The sequence below is a fragment of the Gigantopelta aegis genome, chromosome 15 (assembly GCF_016097555.1).
Source record: "Gigantopelta aegis isolate Gae_Host chromosome 15, Gae_host_genome, whole genome shotgun sequence".
In the NCBI taxonomy this organism is placed as follows: Eukaryota; Metazoa; Mollusca; class Gastropoda; order Neomphalida; family Peltospiridae; genus Gigantopelta; species Gigantopelta aegis.
The window spans coordinates 20,899,854-20,917,082 of record NC_054713.1 but is presented as its reverse complement, the minus strand read 5'-3'; positions in this window follow the sequence as shown (position 1 = coordinate 20,917,082).

Here is a 17,229-nt window from a genome sequence, read left to right as displayed (position 1 = left end):
TATGCAAAGTTGTATACAAATGCAATGTATCATATTTAAAAAAAAAAAAAAAAAAAAAATTCTACTCTTGAAGATACATACTATGGGTTGGTTGTGTATGTTTAGTTGTATATGTAGTGTGTGCATGCATAGTCAGAGTCTCTCATTTCCAATAAATAATTACCTTAAAACTCATTTATTGCAGTGACCCTGTGTTTTGAAAGACTTTAATGGGCATATGATAAGAACTTCACTAGAAAAAAAGCATATTACATGTGGTATCTGAAATGAACACCACTGCATCCACAAATAGTAGTAAATTAATGTGGTACACATCATGGTGGGGTAAACACCCAAGGTATGGACTATGCTTGGATGTCAAGTCACTGAATGCAATATTTTCAAACCCATCAGCCTAGTTGGTTTTTATATATGCATTATTAAATCCACTGACAGCTACCAATATATCTGTTGATATTTTATTAATAATCTCCAGTGATTGGTGCTTACAGACATGTATCATATCTAGAGTTATCATTAGGGTTTTACATCTATATTTTTTATTTGTCATAAAAAAAGCACATTCAATCCATCAAAAGAGTGCGAAAGTCATTTTTCTTTAATTATTTTCTGTTTTAACTGAATATAATATTTATATCGTATGCATTACTACAATCTGTAATGTAACACATCATTTACATAGTAATATTGGAAAATATAGCTTTACAAGTGTGGTGATAGTGGAAGATAATACTAACACACTCCTAGGTAGATTAACAAATGTGTCAAAATTGCTCTTGTACTTGGTATATACTTCAAATACCCTTTACTATAGAAAACTCACTGAATATATGGACAAGATTTAATGAACTGACCTAAAGCTATCATTACTAAGCTTATATTTGTGTACAAATAAAGAAGAGAATGCAAAATGGCTACACAGAACCCACTTTTGTAGATTTTAATGTTTTTGCCAAACTCACAAAAAACAATTGTAAAAACTCCCATATTTGCCTAAAACATAATTCACCAACCTAAAAAGTATGTTAAAATTACAGCAGAAATCAGGTTATTTAAATATAGTCATTCCAGAGCCAATTGCATTCAAATACACATTGTTAATGGAGATCTAAACGCTTAACCTAATATCAGCTAACATTATTTTTTAACTAAAAATGAATTATTACTAACAGCTTATTTCATCTTGCCTAGACTTATTATCCTAAATAAGATTAGTGTTATATGACATGTCCATCACCTTGGATAAATAAGCTTTAAAATATTTTAAGTAAAAAACATGGGCCAAAATCTCCAATTGGTCAGCACAGACTTTTTTTCAAACTCTATTCTCAGCAGTGCACAGTAAATTAATGCCAAGGTCAAGGTCATTATGAACTCCCATGCCTGAGTGTAACCTAATTAAGCAATTATGACTGTCAAATAACAGTAAATGGCACACAATATAAAATAATGATAATATAGTGAATATATGCTATAGGTTCCATTAGACCAAATCAATTCCTATTGCCGGTAATGTTAACGTTTACTAATAAAACTGATATAAGCAGCGTTTCAACACACCCAGGAAGTACAGCAATAGAAAGTGTGGCACCTCACATCTAATCTAGCTGCAAGAAAATGGGGGGTCACGTATCATTTAAGAGATTTAATTTATGTTTTTAATAGCAACCGTCATTTTTTGCTGAAAATTGCAGTTCCATTTTTGGGGGTACCCCGCATTAGTTTCAACCTCTGGTATATACTGCATAACAACTGTATAACAAATAAAAGTGTATTTATTTATTGTCAATGGATAATAGTATTAGCACAAATAATCAATGTCAAAATGGCGAGAATTGTTCTAACTGGCTAGTAAGCATTTGACGATATGCGTTAATGACGACAACTTGCGAGTGAATTAAAAATGCAGTTATGCTTGTATTTGAACTTAGAACTTGACTGTATACGATTGAAACCTGACATTGCAGCTTTAAAAATTATTTAATTATTTATATAAAAAACCCCAACTAAATCAGTCTTCAGTTTTACATTACAAATTATTTATTTTATAAAATAAAACATCTTTTAAGGCATTCGTAATTCACACGAAACATGTCGTATACCCTCAGGATAATTCGGAATGTTTTAAAATTATTTTTAAATCACTGGCAGGATTCTGCAAGTAAGGTTTTGATTCGTGGACATGAGCTCCAACTGGCTGGTGTTAGATCCGCGTGTAATAGTGGAGCTAATTTTAATTAGATTGAGCACGAAAGTAAGTAAAAGAAGACGAATATGTGAAAAGCTCATTTGTCTTCTTTTCCGGTCCGTGTGAAATATGTCGCTAAAGCTGCTACATGCATCTCTATGCAAACTGTTTTAATTTGAGCAGCAGAACTCGCGGGCTAAACGGTTAAATAAAACAGTTTCATGTTTTTTTTACTCTGCCTAAAGTATCCTATGAATTGTAACGTCTTGACACATTAATGACTGTTAGAACCACGAATGCGGCGGCAACAGTGGCGTGTTCACAGATCACTCCACTATCGCAGACAATAAATAGCTAGTGCGTGTGTTAAATGGGGTAATCGACTTTAAATCAGACGAACCTTGGAATACCGACCCCTCTTTAGCGAAATCATGGGGTGTATTCTGCTGCTTTCGAAGGATTTTTAAAAACACGCTTTTTGGTTTCGTTAATAACATTTATTTTATCCAGCCCGTGAAATAAACTGTAGACATCGTTACCTTTTAGTGTCAGTCCATTTCAAATCAACTAGTGTCACACGGACTTCGGTTTCAGATTCACTTGAAATTTGTAACAAATCTACATGGATAAATCTGAAATATGGGCTCTCTATTTATTGCAAGTAGTTTTTGAGAATTGGTCATTTTGCAAACCATTGTAGCGCTGTCTAAAACGTAGCTCGAAAATTGCCGCCATCATTTGTATCCTATGTTTTAAGGCCCATTATCCCAGCAAATAATGTACATGTATAGATATCTGACATTTTGTATGGGAACTACATACACATGTTATAAAGGTCTGATAACATTTATATAGGAGACTGGTAGTTTTCAGTAGTCATAGTGAATGCCTAGAGACAACTGAAAAATCTTTAAAATACAATTTTATCTTACAAAAACACTATTATAACATTAGACGCACCCCCACCCCCACCCCCACCCCTCACCCTACCCCCGTCAAATCCATCCTAATTGCTATATAAATCTTAAACAGTACAACTATGTGAGGATTAATAATGTAATACCATCCTTCTGAAATCGAACAAATCGTTTTGGAGGCCTTTTCAATGAAAAACCACCAAAACCACGTGCGTAGACCGTTAAAATCCTGAAACGTGTCTCATTTTATAGCCAATGGTATGATTATGTGTACCAAATTTGATTATCCATAATAACAGAATTCTTTCTGAGGAAATTAATTTTTTAGTTATGCATGATTTTAGCACTCATGAACTTGACATGAAGCATTCGTGTGGACTTGACAGGGAAACAAAAAAATGTAAATTAAATTAAATAAATGTGTGTAATACTGAATGTAAAACAGTGTCTCAAACATTTTAACGAATAAGGATTCTTCAGTTGTCTCTATGTATTTAGAGGGCGGGACGTATCCCAGTGGGGAAACGCTCGCCTGATGCGCGGTCGGTCTATGACCAATCCCCGTCGATGGGCCTATTGGGCTATTTCTCGCTCTAGCCAGTGCACCACGACTGATATATCAAAGGCCGTGGTATTGCTATCCTGTCTGTGGGATGGTGCATATAAAAGATCCCTTGCTAATAATGGCAAAATGTAGCGGGTTTGATCATCTCTATGTCTGTGTCAAAATGTCCTTATGTTTGACATACAATAGCCGATGATTAATAAATCAATGTGCTCTAGTGTTGTCGTTAAACAAAACACACTTTCTATGTATTTAGTTTAACAAGTGAAAACTATCAGACTGTTATATACCAGAACTTCATAATAGTCTTAGTACTCGTATACAACTTCATCTTTCTGTTACTTCCTCTACCGGCCTCGGTGGCGTCGTGGTTAGGCCATCGGTCTACAGGCTGGAAGGTACTGGGTTCGGATCCCAGTCGAGGCATGGGATTTTTAATCCAGATACCGATTCCAAACCCTGAGTGAGTGCTCCGCAAGGCTCAGTGGGTAGGTGTAAACCACTTGCACCGACCAGTGATCCATAACTGGTTTAACAAAGGCCATGGTTTGTGCTATCCTGCCTGTGGGAAGCGCAAATAAAAGATCGCTTGCTGCTAATCGGAAAGAGTAGCCCATGTAGTGGCGACAGCGGGTTTCCTCTCAAACTGTGTGGTCCTTAACCATATGTCTGACGCCATATAACCGTAAATAAAATGTGTTGAGTGCGTCGTTAAATAAAACATTTCTTTCTTTCTGTTACTTCCCCCGAACAGACAAATTGACTCGGTGAAGATTATTAGATAGGGTTTTTTATTCCGGAGAATATGGTTACATAGTCGAAACAAACCCTATAAGCAAAAATGGCATTATTAAAATACATTCACAACTATACATAAACAGTTCTAAAAAATATATCAAACTCATTAAAAAATATATAAATACATTTTGCAGTCTAGTTGTTATCTACAAATCATAGCAAATCGCTTTAAATATAGAACAATACACTGAGCAATATGTAACATCGCTACAGTAAACATCGAATATATACATAATACACAATACAGAATTACCGTGCGTTAAACAACTGAACATTAATCAATCGACGGTATACTTAAATCATTATTTTAAGCCAATAACAAGTACACATATGGCGATATATAGTATACTAAAAGGCAAAAGTTATTGTGACATGGATTGTTTGGAGTAATAAATTTGTGAATGGATTTATGGATGTAAACCAGAGAAAATGTGCATGAAACAGCTCGAAGAAATGCAACCAATCAGTTGTTGCAGCGATTGCATGCTTTGTGCAAGAAACATGGAATATTCGGGAGAAATCCTGTCCAGAGTTCACCATAAAAGGCCAGATATTCAGTTGCTAATCATTGCCTTCAGAAGTCCAGAAGTCTGAAAAAAACACCATTAGTGAACTGTTCGATGCAATTTTGTCATGCCACGCCTCAGTGAAAATGACAGATGGCGAGTCATAGGGATGCTTGAATCTGGGACCTCGCAGCGTGACGTCGCACGTCAATTCAACGTCCACAGAAGCACCATATGACACGTGTTATACCGTCCCAGAGCGGCCAACCACCCGTGACAACCCCTCGCCAAGACACATGGCTGATCCTTCCTCAGATCTGGAATGGCATTCCCAGGAACCTTCTCCAGCGTTTAGTGGCCTCAATGAGACGACGGTGCCAGGCCCGTATCAATGCCCAAGGTGGACACACTCGCTACTGACTGTGTGAACTTCGCTCAGGACCCCCTCTAGTGATGTGGTTCATTTGCATTTGGCAGGTTCGCCCTTTTCATGGACTATTGCTCGTTTCCATACCTTCGGACATTTCTCTTTCCATGTTATAACGTTTCATACACGGCAGTAAAAACTTATTACCAATTATCTTTGTCTTTTGTGTGTCACAATAACTTTTGCCTTTTAGTACATACTAAACTAAAAGTAAGGTACACAAACATTATCCTCATAGGTGATATGGTTTACCTAGACACTAATACACCAGTATCTTTAGCTGTGGGCTTTAGGGCGGTAACATCATCAAAACCGTCAAGAAACAAGTAAAATAAAACTAATACTATTATAATTTAATATACACACATACACAATATTCACATACATTTCTAAAACAAATAATAACCACTCATTACGTTATGGCTTGGCTATAGGAATATCCACTATCTTTACAGCTTAAGTGCCACGCCCAAATTCTAATACATTAATTCAGTTTATTCCTTTATCAAAGTAAATGTTAATTGAATTATAGTACTGTCGAAAATAGAATAAAAATGATTTTCGTCGATTATTTCTTACATATTAAACTGTATATATGTCAATTTCATTTACGCTTGAACAAACTATCAATTTAAGACTGCAAGTTAACTGATTATTTTGAACTGCAGCATAAATTTTTAATTATGACAAGCATATTTATTGAATATAAATTCAATATAAGTACATTAGAAATTTATACAATCTTGCAACAATTTAAAGGTGCTATATCATAGTTATATGCGAGCTGTGATAAAGATTCTCCAATAAAAATGTATTTTCTATCAGTAGATAAAATTAAATCCTATAATCATTTACGGGCATATTGTTAAAGGTGTTTTCTTTAAATGTTAAATAAACATTTTATTAAAAAAAAGAAAGAAAAAAGATTTGCAATAGCTGTCATTGTGCAACATTGAGATAGCACCTTTAATACTGGTATAATGGATCACTCATAATGGTTCTTGACAGTTTTGCTCAATAGTTACTTATAAATGACTACAACTATTTTGTTTTGGAGAAGGATAGGGGTGAACCATCATCAGAAACAGTCCCTCACATATTGTAACAGCAATGAAATTGACACCTTGACCAACATTTTTATAGTCTGTTCCAATAAAGGTCACACATCACCTGTTTACTGACATCTTTAGTTTAATTTCAAGAGTAAACACTACCTTGTACATCAATGAGAGCCCAAACAAGTAAATGCTAAATTAGGTAGAGTATCATTGAATGGGTATTTACAAAATATTTACTTCTCAGTTTAAAATGAAAGAAATAATCGACGAAAATAATTTGTATTCTATTTCCGACAGTACTTTAGTTATTTATTTAAACCTTATTTGTAATTTATAAACTGTACCTTATATATGTTAGTAAAAATATTGGCAAGACTTCCGAACGTTCCAGCATTCAGTTCAGTCAGGCTTAGGTTCAGGGTTAAGGTTAGTGATAGTATTAGCATGCATGTTGGAACGTTTGGAGGTGTTTCAAAAATCGTAAAGTCAATTAGAAAAGTAACTCACCAATTATCCCTGTATAAGTTAAATGCAGGATCGTTTTTATCCTGAAAATTATAGACCTATTACACTACTTAGTTGTTTTGGAAAACTGTTTACTGCCGTGTTAAATAATAGACTAAAAGTGTATCTAGAAACGAATGATATATTATCTGAAGTTCAAGCAGGATTCAGGAAAGATTATTCAACAAATGATCATGTCTTCACACTATATGGACTAATAGAACTGATGAAAGCACGGAAGAAAACACTTTTTGTTCTTTTATAGATTTTAACAAAGATTTTGATTCACTTTGGAAAGTTGGACTTTGGGATAAATTACTTAAAAACGGTACAAATGGTAAATGTTTTCAAGTAATTTATAATATGTATCAGAATATCAAATCTTGTGTCAGCACACATAATTCTATGACAGATTATTTTCCATGCTGTGTTGGTGTAAGACAAGGTGAAAATGTATCCCCTTTGTTATTTTCCTTGTTTCTTAATCATATTGAAGATACATTTAAAATGAATGACTGCCATGACATAGGCATACATGAATTATTCAGTGATTCTTTAATCCATACGTCAATTGTTCTTTTTGTTTTTCTCTACGCTGATGACACTGTACTCCTTACAGATAATTACCAAGATATGCAAAACTCTCTGAATGTATTTGATTCGTATTGCACGAAATGGAAACTAACAGTAAATTGTAACAAGACAAAGGTCTTTAGTGGGAACAAGAAAGATTACAAAAAGGTGTTTTACCTTGGAAAATCAAAGCTTGATAACGTAGATATCTTGGTATTATATTTCATAAATCGAATAGATTTAATAAGGCAAGAAACATGTTATATACACAAGCACAAAAGGCTATGTTTTTTTTATTCTACGACAAGGCAGATGTTATAATATTTCTATCCAGTGCCAACTAAAATTATTTGACTGCATGGTTTTACCAGTCCTATTATATGGCAGTGAAATATGGGGTTTTGAAAATTTGTCATTAACTGAAAAATTATGTAAGCAGTTTATAAAATTGTTATAACCTGTGAGAAAATCTACACCATTGTATATATTATATGGAGAACTTGGGCGTTACCCGGTATATATTACCGTAAAAATAAGAATGATTATTTTCTGGTATCGACTAATTACTGGAAAACAGTTCAAGTTGTCAATATTGGTGTACACATTACTGATTTCCCATTTGACCATTTTCGGGGCACTTGTGTTTCATTAAAAATACCCCAAAAAATTAATTAAAATAAACATTAATGTAATTTATGTGCTTGCTTTAATAAATGAATGGCAAAAGTAAAGTTTGTTTTATTTAACGACGCCACTAGAGCACATTGATTTTTGTATCTTATCATCGGCTATTGGACGTCAAACATATGGTCATTCTGACACTGGTTTTAGAGGAAACCCGTTGACGCCACATATGCTACTCTTTTTACGACAGGCAGCAAGGGATCTTTTATTTGCACTTCCCACAGGCAGGATAGCACAAACCATGGCCTTTGTTGAACCAGTTATGGATCACTGGTCGGTGCAAGTGGTTTACACCTACCCATTGAGCCTTACGGAGCACTCGCTCAGGGTTTGAAGTCGGTATCTGGATTAAAAATCCCATGCCTCGACTGGGATCCGAACCCAGTACCTACCAGCCTGTAGACCGATGGCCTGCCACGACGCCACCGAGGCCGGTAAAATGGCAAAAGATATAAAAGTCATATTTTATTAATTAATACCTTTTTTGGTGTTTTATAAAGGTAATTTTAGAATTAATTAATGAAAAAGGCTTGTTTAATCTCAGGGCAGCATGGCGCTGATTGAGGCAAGATGGTGCTAGACTACTGAGGCATGGTGCTGCACCATTCTAAAACAAGCTGGGGAAAACACTACACATTATTACTGAATGGTGTTAATAATAACTTTTATAATCACAAATGGATTATGTATGTTAAATCTGTTTTAGATGATATTGGTTGTACATATATATGGTTATCACAATGCAATGCTATTACTAGCGCTTCCATGTTGAAAACTTATATTAATACACAGCTTACGGATCAATACTTACAACCATGGCATACTTATATTGATAACTCATCCAAAGCTTCAAATTATAAATTATTTTAAAATACTGTTGAATTTGAGACATACATCAAAATTATAGAGAGAAAAATTGGTGTCCATTATTACGCTTCAGATTATCAAACCATAATCTTCCAATTGAAACGGGCAGATGGAAAAATGTACCACTACAAAATAGAATATGTCTATTGTGTAATAATTACGATATGGGAGATAACATGTTTGTTTTTTAAGAATGCGTTACTTACCATCTTTCTGTCAGTCTAAACCAAATATATATAAATTATTCAACTCTAAGAAACCTGGTGTCCTTAGAAAACTTTCTTTATTTCGTAATCTAATTATGAATACTTTCATATCCTCTGGCTGATATTCTGTGTATTGTTTTTTATTTATTAGTATGTATTTATGTATATTTATGTACACCCACCATCTTGTTACAATTATATTGACTGCTGTATGTATATGTATCCTCATATGCCGTAGACTACGGCCTGAGTGTAAATAAAGTTAATCTCTCTCTCTCGCTCTCTCTCTCTCTCTCTCTCTCTCTCTCTCTCTCTCTCTCTCTCTCTCTCTCTCTCTCTCTCTCTGTGTGTGTGTGTGTGTGCGTGTGTTTTAACAGCCCCCCCCCCCATTACGGTTCATGCGGGTCATGCGGGTCTTTATTTAAAATACTTTAAAGAAATACTTCACAATGGAGATAACCATTTGATAGTCGATGATATAGTTGTACTTTGAGGTTTTTATCTTTTACATTAATAAGATGCGATAAATTCCAGGGAAAATACTTCTGTACCTGATATAACAACGGGGCCTTGTATATCACGAATAACAGAAACGGCTAGGGAGTCGCAAAGAACATAAATCCATTCCTTGAGCATTGATGATGTAGATATAAAGCAGATATAAGAGAATAATCAATAGACATTGCCCTAAAGAGAAAATAAAAGAGAATCAAGAGATGGAAAGTGATTTTTCTCCTCATTAAAACAGGTCGAGAAATGATGGACGGTCTAACGACAAGAGGCAGCCGACAATCTTTTGATTCTTCAAAATTTCTCTTTTTCTTCCTTTTTCTTTGTTTCTTTGTTTTGTATTATTTATTTATTTATTTATTTATTTATTTTTATTATTATTATTTAAAAGATATTGTTAATAGTGTTTTATTTATTTATTTTTATTTTAAATTATTTTAAAATATTATTTTACCTAAAAACGAATAGCTAATTATCTTATTTTTGTCGTCGAAAATGTGGGCCCCCCTGGCATTAATTACAATACATACACAAACACATATACAAACATATACAATCACGCACATCAATATATTATGTAATAATACAGATATTTAATACAAATATACGGGTATCCAAGTATCTATAAATGAATAGATTGTTAAACTTATATATGGTGCAGTGGATAATGATAGCATTTTGTTAATTATGTTTGGTTTTGATGGTGTTTGTAGTCAAGAGCGTTTGAATTCATTAGTTATTATATTTATGAAATATGATAATTTCTTTAGGGTACTAATTCCTTTATTCTCCATTAGTTCTCTAAATTTATAAGTACTTGGTCGCGTATAATAATATGGGTGTAGCAACTGGACTCTTGAATTATGGAAAAAATGGCAAATAAAAAGATAATGGAACTCGTCGCCAATGTCTATGACATTACATAATGTGCAAATTCTATCTTCTATGAGTATATTATTCCAACGTCCAATTTCAACGGGTAGGTAATGGTTAGACGTTCTAAATTTTAAGAGTGCTGTCCACAGTTTTTCTGGTAGTTTATTGATATAGCTTTCAAAAAATAGTTGTTCTTTATATAATCGGTAAGTGTTGCCTCTCGATGACAGTGATATGTTATTTTTCCATGTTTGTGAGAGACAATTTACTGATATGAAAGATTGTCTTATCCAGATATCACCCATTCCCAAGTTATTCAGTGTGTTTTTAACAGTATTAATCCAGTTATAGTTAGTTCCGTTAGTAAGGTGGTCATTTAACATAATTTTGTATAAAAGAGTAGACAGTTTTGATTGTTTTCCTGATATCAGTCGCGCCCAGTAACATACCATTCTTCTATATATAATTAACTCGACAGGCGTTCTCCCTAACTCTCCATAAAGCATAAATATTGGTGTTGTGTTTTTAACGGGTATGATGTGTCTTAGAAAGTTTATTTGTACAGAATTAAATAAATCAACTTTTTCATATCCCCATATTTCACATCCATATAATAAAACTGGCAGAACCATCGAGTCAAACATTTTAAGTTTACATTCGGTTGATAGATAGTTGTCCTTTTATTTGATAGTACAACGTACATGGCCTTGGTAGCCTGTTGTTTAACTCTATTCTTTGTAACTCGAAAGTTGTTTAATTTTGTAAAAGTAATTCCTAAGTATTTGTATTCTTTCACTTGTTCTAATGTATTATTTCCAATCTTAAAATTTTGTTTATAATCTCTAGTGTTACCGTTAAAAATCAATATTTTCGTTTTGTTGCCGTTTATTTTAAGTTTCCATTTATTGCAATATTGATAAAACATATTTAAGGTGTGTTGCAGGTCTGCTGCAGAGGTTGATAATAGGGCAGTATCGTCTGCATATAACAAGCAAAGCATGTGTAAAGCAATATCTATTGGGTGGTCTTGGTTGTCTGTTGTAGGGGAAACCCCTTCACATCAATGACTAGATAAATAATCTTCTAAATCATTCAAATACAGGGAGAATAGAATAGGGGATACATTTTCATCTTGACGGATACCATTGTTACATGGGAATAAAGTAGATTGCTGATTATTTACGACAATCATTGATTTAAGACCTTGATACATTTGATGGATAATTCTAAACAATTTACCGGTTATGTTATGCTGTAGTAGTTTATGCCAAAACTGTATTCTAGGTACCGTATCGAATGCTTTCTCAAAATCCACAAAAGCGCAATATAATTTCTTTTTCCTTTTTTCAAGATATCTATTAAGTGATGTAATGTAAAAATATGGTCTGTCGTTGAATAGCCTTTACGGAACGCGGTTTGGGCCTCACTAATGGTATTATTTTCCTCAATAAATAAACTTAAACGGTTATTAAGTAAAGTTGTGAACAGTTTAGAGCAGCAGCAAAGTAATGTGATTGGTCGGTAATTTTCGGGATGTAGCCGACTTCCTTTGTTTTTGAAAATTGGTATAATAATACCGGTATGCCATTCATCTGGTAAGACTCCATTATCAAAAATAGTATTAAAACGTTTAACATAAACTGGCATGAGCGACGTAGCGGTTGACTTAATGTATTCGTTAACTACTCTATCAACACCTGCTGCTTTATGATATCGAGATACTTCGTACGTAAATATTTGTGTCTTATCCCGAACCAGGGTCGCTTGTTGTGCGCTGACCTTTTGTTACGGCTGTTACTGTATACACGCACGTGACCGAATGTCGAGGCTGCCGTGTCTAAAAATAGATCTTTTAACATATCGGTGGCCTTTGTGACACGTGCTTTTGTATTAGTAGACTCGTCGTCAAGAATTAGAGAAATGCTTTCGATTATGTTGTCGTCGATATTATTTATAAAGTCTTCACGTTTACTAGGAACCCATTTGCGTGCTATTTCCCTTCGTACACCGTTACTATGATTTACAGGATAGTTTGTGTCAGTATTACATTTACACGGATATGTAAGTATTAGAGCACAATGGATATCAGAAAAAAGTGTGTCAAAATCACAGATTTGAAAGTCAGTTACATTTTTAAAAACATGGTGAGTACCTATAGCATAATCAATCAGACTGCAGTCTTTACTTTGTGACCTTTACCAATAAATGTTATCAGTCCCACATCTACCATTGAGAATATATATATTATGTAACTTGCATAGATCTAAAAGTTTCACTCCATGCTGGTTAACCCTTCCTATGTCCTGACTTGCCCTATCTCTGGGAATACTGAGATTGTCAAGATTTGTTATATCATTCATAAAATTATTCATATCAACATCATCAGTGTAAACATCATCAACTGTAGTGTAATCCGGAGAACATTTAGTTCTGGCAATAAAGTCACCTAGCAGGAGCAGTGGTTTTCCTGATTCTACATTTTGAAATATTTCATTTTCGATAATATTAAAAGTGTCATCTTTATAATATGGTGAGCCAGTAGGTGGAATATATACAACGCCAACCATTAAACATTATCTTCATTCTTGTTTTGAGTGTCTGTGATACTAAGCCAAGAGATATATTGGGACCGATTTTTTTCACTGACTTTAACAATATCAGCTAATTCATGTTTAACACTAATGGCAATGCCACCTGAGGGTCTGATACCTTTTCTGTTGTTGAAATAAGTTGTGTAGTCCGGGATAAGATCTGTTTCATCAGTTTGGCTTTTTTGAAAACACAGTATGTCATATTTTGATATTAATAATGAGAAATCAGGTATAATTAGTTTACTTTTTAAACCACAGACATTCAAACTAAGTATTCGCAACTTGGTATAGTCATTGTTTATATCAGTGTATGCTATTTCATTATTAACTGAAGAATTAGCTTCTATCATGTTTGCTTGATTGTTACATATGGCTGGTTAGATAAAATATGTTTGGTTTGTCGTGATGCCTGTTTGGTGAAATATGGTCAGATAAAATACTGTTCAGGTTAACATGGGACTGTTTAGTTAACTTGTTTTCAGATGTGTGTTTGTTATGGTTGTCGATGTTGTTGGGTTCTGTATTATTCAGGGTGGTCATCTGGGCTTGATGAGGGGTCATAGTTTGTGCAACATGATGGAAACTATGGTATGCATCAGCATGTACAACATTTTGTGAACTTGTCACAGGCAATGCAATAACAGTATTATTAACTATTGGCTCACTATATACATTCATATCTGTATGTACAAGGGTTTGTGAACTTGTCACTTGTCAATTAGACGATATCACCTCGAGAAGAAAAAAGAATGGAAACTGGTGATCTCCATTGTTAAATACCTTTTACCGTCTTATATTTCCTGTAAATTATATATGTTTTATTTTTAATGTAATATAAATAGAGAACTATTTTCATTCACGAAATTCTCCGAAGTTACTCTTCAACATGTTTGTAACTGAATGACGTCAATCGATAGGAAGAGTCCATCATGGAGGTAACGAAATTGGAAGTAAATTTTCAAAACTAGTTATATGAAAAATACTATTGTGTATTTGAACCAATTTTTATTTATATAGACGCAAACACAACGACAACATAATGTTTTAAACTGAAAGCAATACCAATAATCCACTTTTAAGATGGAAGAACATAACGAAATTTCAAATACCCTGTAATATGGAACGGTCTGAAATGTAAACTGGTAAAAGTGTTTGTCGATCAAACATATTTGGATATATTCGTTTTTATTTATTGTGCTACGTTGCTAATTCATATTTGTTGTGTGATAATGGTTGTGAATTTCAACTCTACAGTCTGTCATGTTAAAGGTAGGTGTCATTTGACAAATTTTATTGGTGTTGAGAGCTGTGTTTGTTGTAAATATTCGTGTTTTGAAAGTTCATTTGAAAACTTTGAGAGGCCATGATCGGGTAAACAGGGTCACTTGGAGTTTATATAATTATTTTTCACTGCTAGGTGCACTTAAGAGATCAATATTTTCATCAGTTTGTTGTAGATTTTTTTAATATTTGCTTTTTTGTTGGCAAAGCTCAACAGGACGATTGCTAGTTGAAATCCTGCTTGAAGAGGCCGATGCAGCAAGTGTTGCTACATCGTCTGGATAGTAATCTTCAGGGTAATTTTCTAGTCCCAATATTTCGTCCAATTCACCCGAATTAAATAACTCGGCGTATTCTATGTGTACGTCATCCATAGTTACAAACAGTGACACTTCACCACGTATGAATACACGTAAACAACGTTACAGTAGGTACATTGACTTTCGGAGGTGGTATATCGTAGAATGAACCACTTGTAACCAACCAATCAAAATGCTTGATTTCTTACAGGTATTTTACAATTGATTATAAGGCAGGGACGTAGCCCAGTGGTAAGGCGCTCGTTTGAAGCGCAGTTGATCTGGGATCGATCCCCGTCGGTGGGCCCATTGGGCTATTTCTGGTTCCATCAAGTGCACCACGACTGGTACATCAAAGGCCATAGTATGGGCTATCCTGTCTGTGGGATGGTGCATACAAAAGATCCCTTGCTACTAATTAGTAAATGTAGCGGGTTTCCTCTCTAAGACTATATCCAATAAAAATATATCAGATGTTTGACATCAAACAGCCGATGGTTAATAAATCAATGTGCTCTAGTGGTAAGGTTATGCTAAACAAACTTATCGTCCGTCCCCGAGGATCAGCCCCAATCAACTCTGAAAACACTTTGCCCTTCCCCCAGTTGAAAATGAAATTAATATATAGCTGCCCACTCCACCCCCAAATGCTGTAGTCTCCTGAAGCGTATGGCTACGCAGTCATTTATTTCGCATAATGTATTATATTTACTGCACAGCGGAGGGAGAGATTCCCGTTAGATACTGCTCGTATCTCTCTCTCTCTCTCTCTCTCTCTCTCTCTCTCTCTCTCTCTCTCTCTCTCTCTCTCTCTCTCTCTCTCTGTGGATGTCTTTTGATAGTTCACGACCTCCGATCAACAGATCGACGGAACTTCTTTAATTTACTTCTCATTCAGTATAATAATAAAAAAATAAAAATGCAACATTTAGGGGGGCGTGTCCCTGGATCCCCCTAGATCCGTCACTGTCTCTGTTACTGTAATGTGTGAACATGCTTTTCCTGCGCCCCCTCCTAAGTTATTTGAAACGAGATACGGCTCTGAGTGACGGCACAGATTTCAGATGAGAATCCCTGATAACAAATGGTAATCCAACAGTGATACTGAAGCATAGCATTGCCATCATTACACCAATTGTATTTCTCTCGGAGATCTCGTAAAGATAGGGCAGGCTCTTCAAGACCCATCATTTTGATTGCTTCACCACACTGAATGTAAAGCTTAAAATTCAAATATCCAAAGCATGCTTTATAAAAATCGATCGACCAGCTTCCATGTCAATGCTATCATATGAATACCATTCTCTCTCTCTCTTTCTCTCTCTCTCTCTCTCTCTCTCTCTCTCTCTCTCTCTCTCTCTCTCTCTCTCTCTCTCTCTCTCTCTCTCTCTCTCTCTCTCTCTCTCTCTCTCTCTCTCTCTCTCTCTCTCTCTCTCTCTCTCTCTCTCTCTCTCTCTCTCTCTCTCTCTCTCTCTGTCTCTCTCTCTCTCTCCAATACACACACACACACACACACACACACACACACACACACACACACACACACACACACACACTGTATCTCTGTCGCACTATTGTATGCCTGCAGATATATCTGTGTGTATGCATGTATGCGTGCATGCGTGCGCGCTTCTCATACATATTACGATTAGCGCATTTGGTAGTAATTACAATAAACATTAAATTACTTTATTCCATTTGTATTATATTATTGTCTTTATCATTTTTGGGGGGCGGGATGTAGGCCAGTGGTAAAGTGTTCGCTTGATGCGCGGTCGGTCTGGGATCGATCCCCATCGGTGGGCCCATTGGGCTATTTCTCGCTTCAGCCAGTGCACCACGACTGGTATATCAAAGACCGTGGTATGTGCTATCCTGTCTGTGGGATGGTGCATATAAAATATCCCTTGCTGCTAATTGAAAAAGAGTAGCCCATGAAGTGGCGACAGCGGGTTTCCTCTCTCGATATCTGTGTGGTCCTTAACCATAATTATGCCTGACGCCATATAACCGTAAAATAAAATGTGTTGAGTGCGGAGTTAAATAAAACATTTTTTTTATTTTTTTTATCATTGTATTGCATTTGTATTATACTATTCTCTCTCTCTCTCTCTCTCTCTCTCTCTCTCTCGTCTCTCTCTCTCTCTCTCTCTCTCTCTCTCTCTCTCTCTCTCTCTCTCTCTCTCTCTATATATATATATATATATATATATGGCTTGTGCCCCCCCCCCCCTCCCTACACGCACACACAGTCTCCAGATACCATTCCTATGTACGAGCCTGATAGGCCCAGTTCCTTGAACACGGCGAATCAAGCGGATTAATCACTTTAACAGGGCAGTTAATTCCACCAAACCACCGCCACTGGCTTATCGTAAC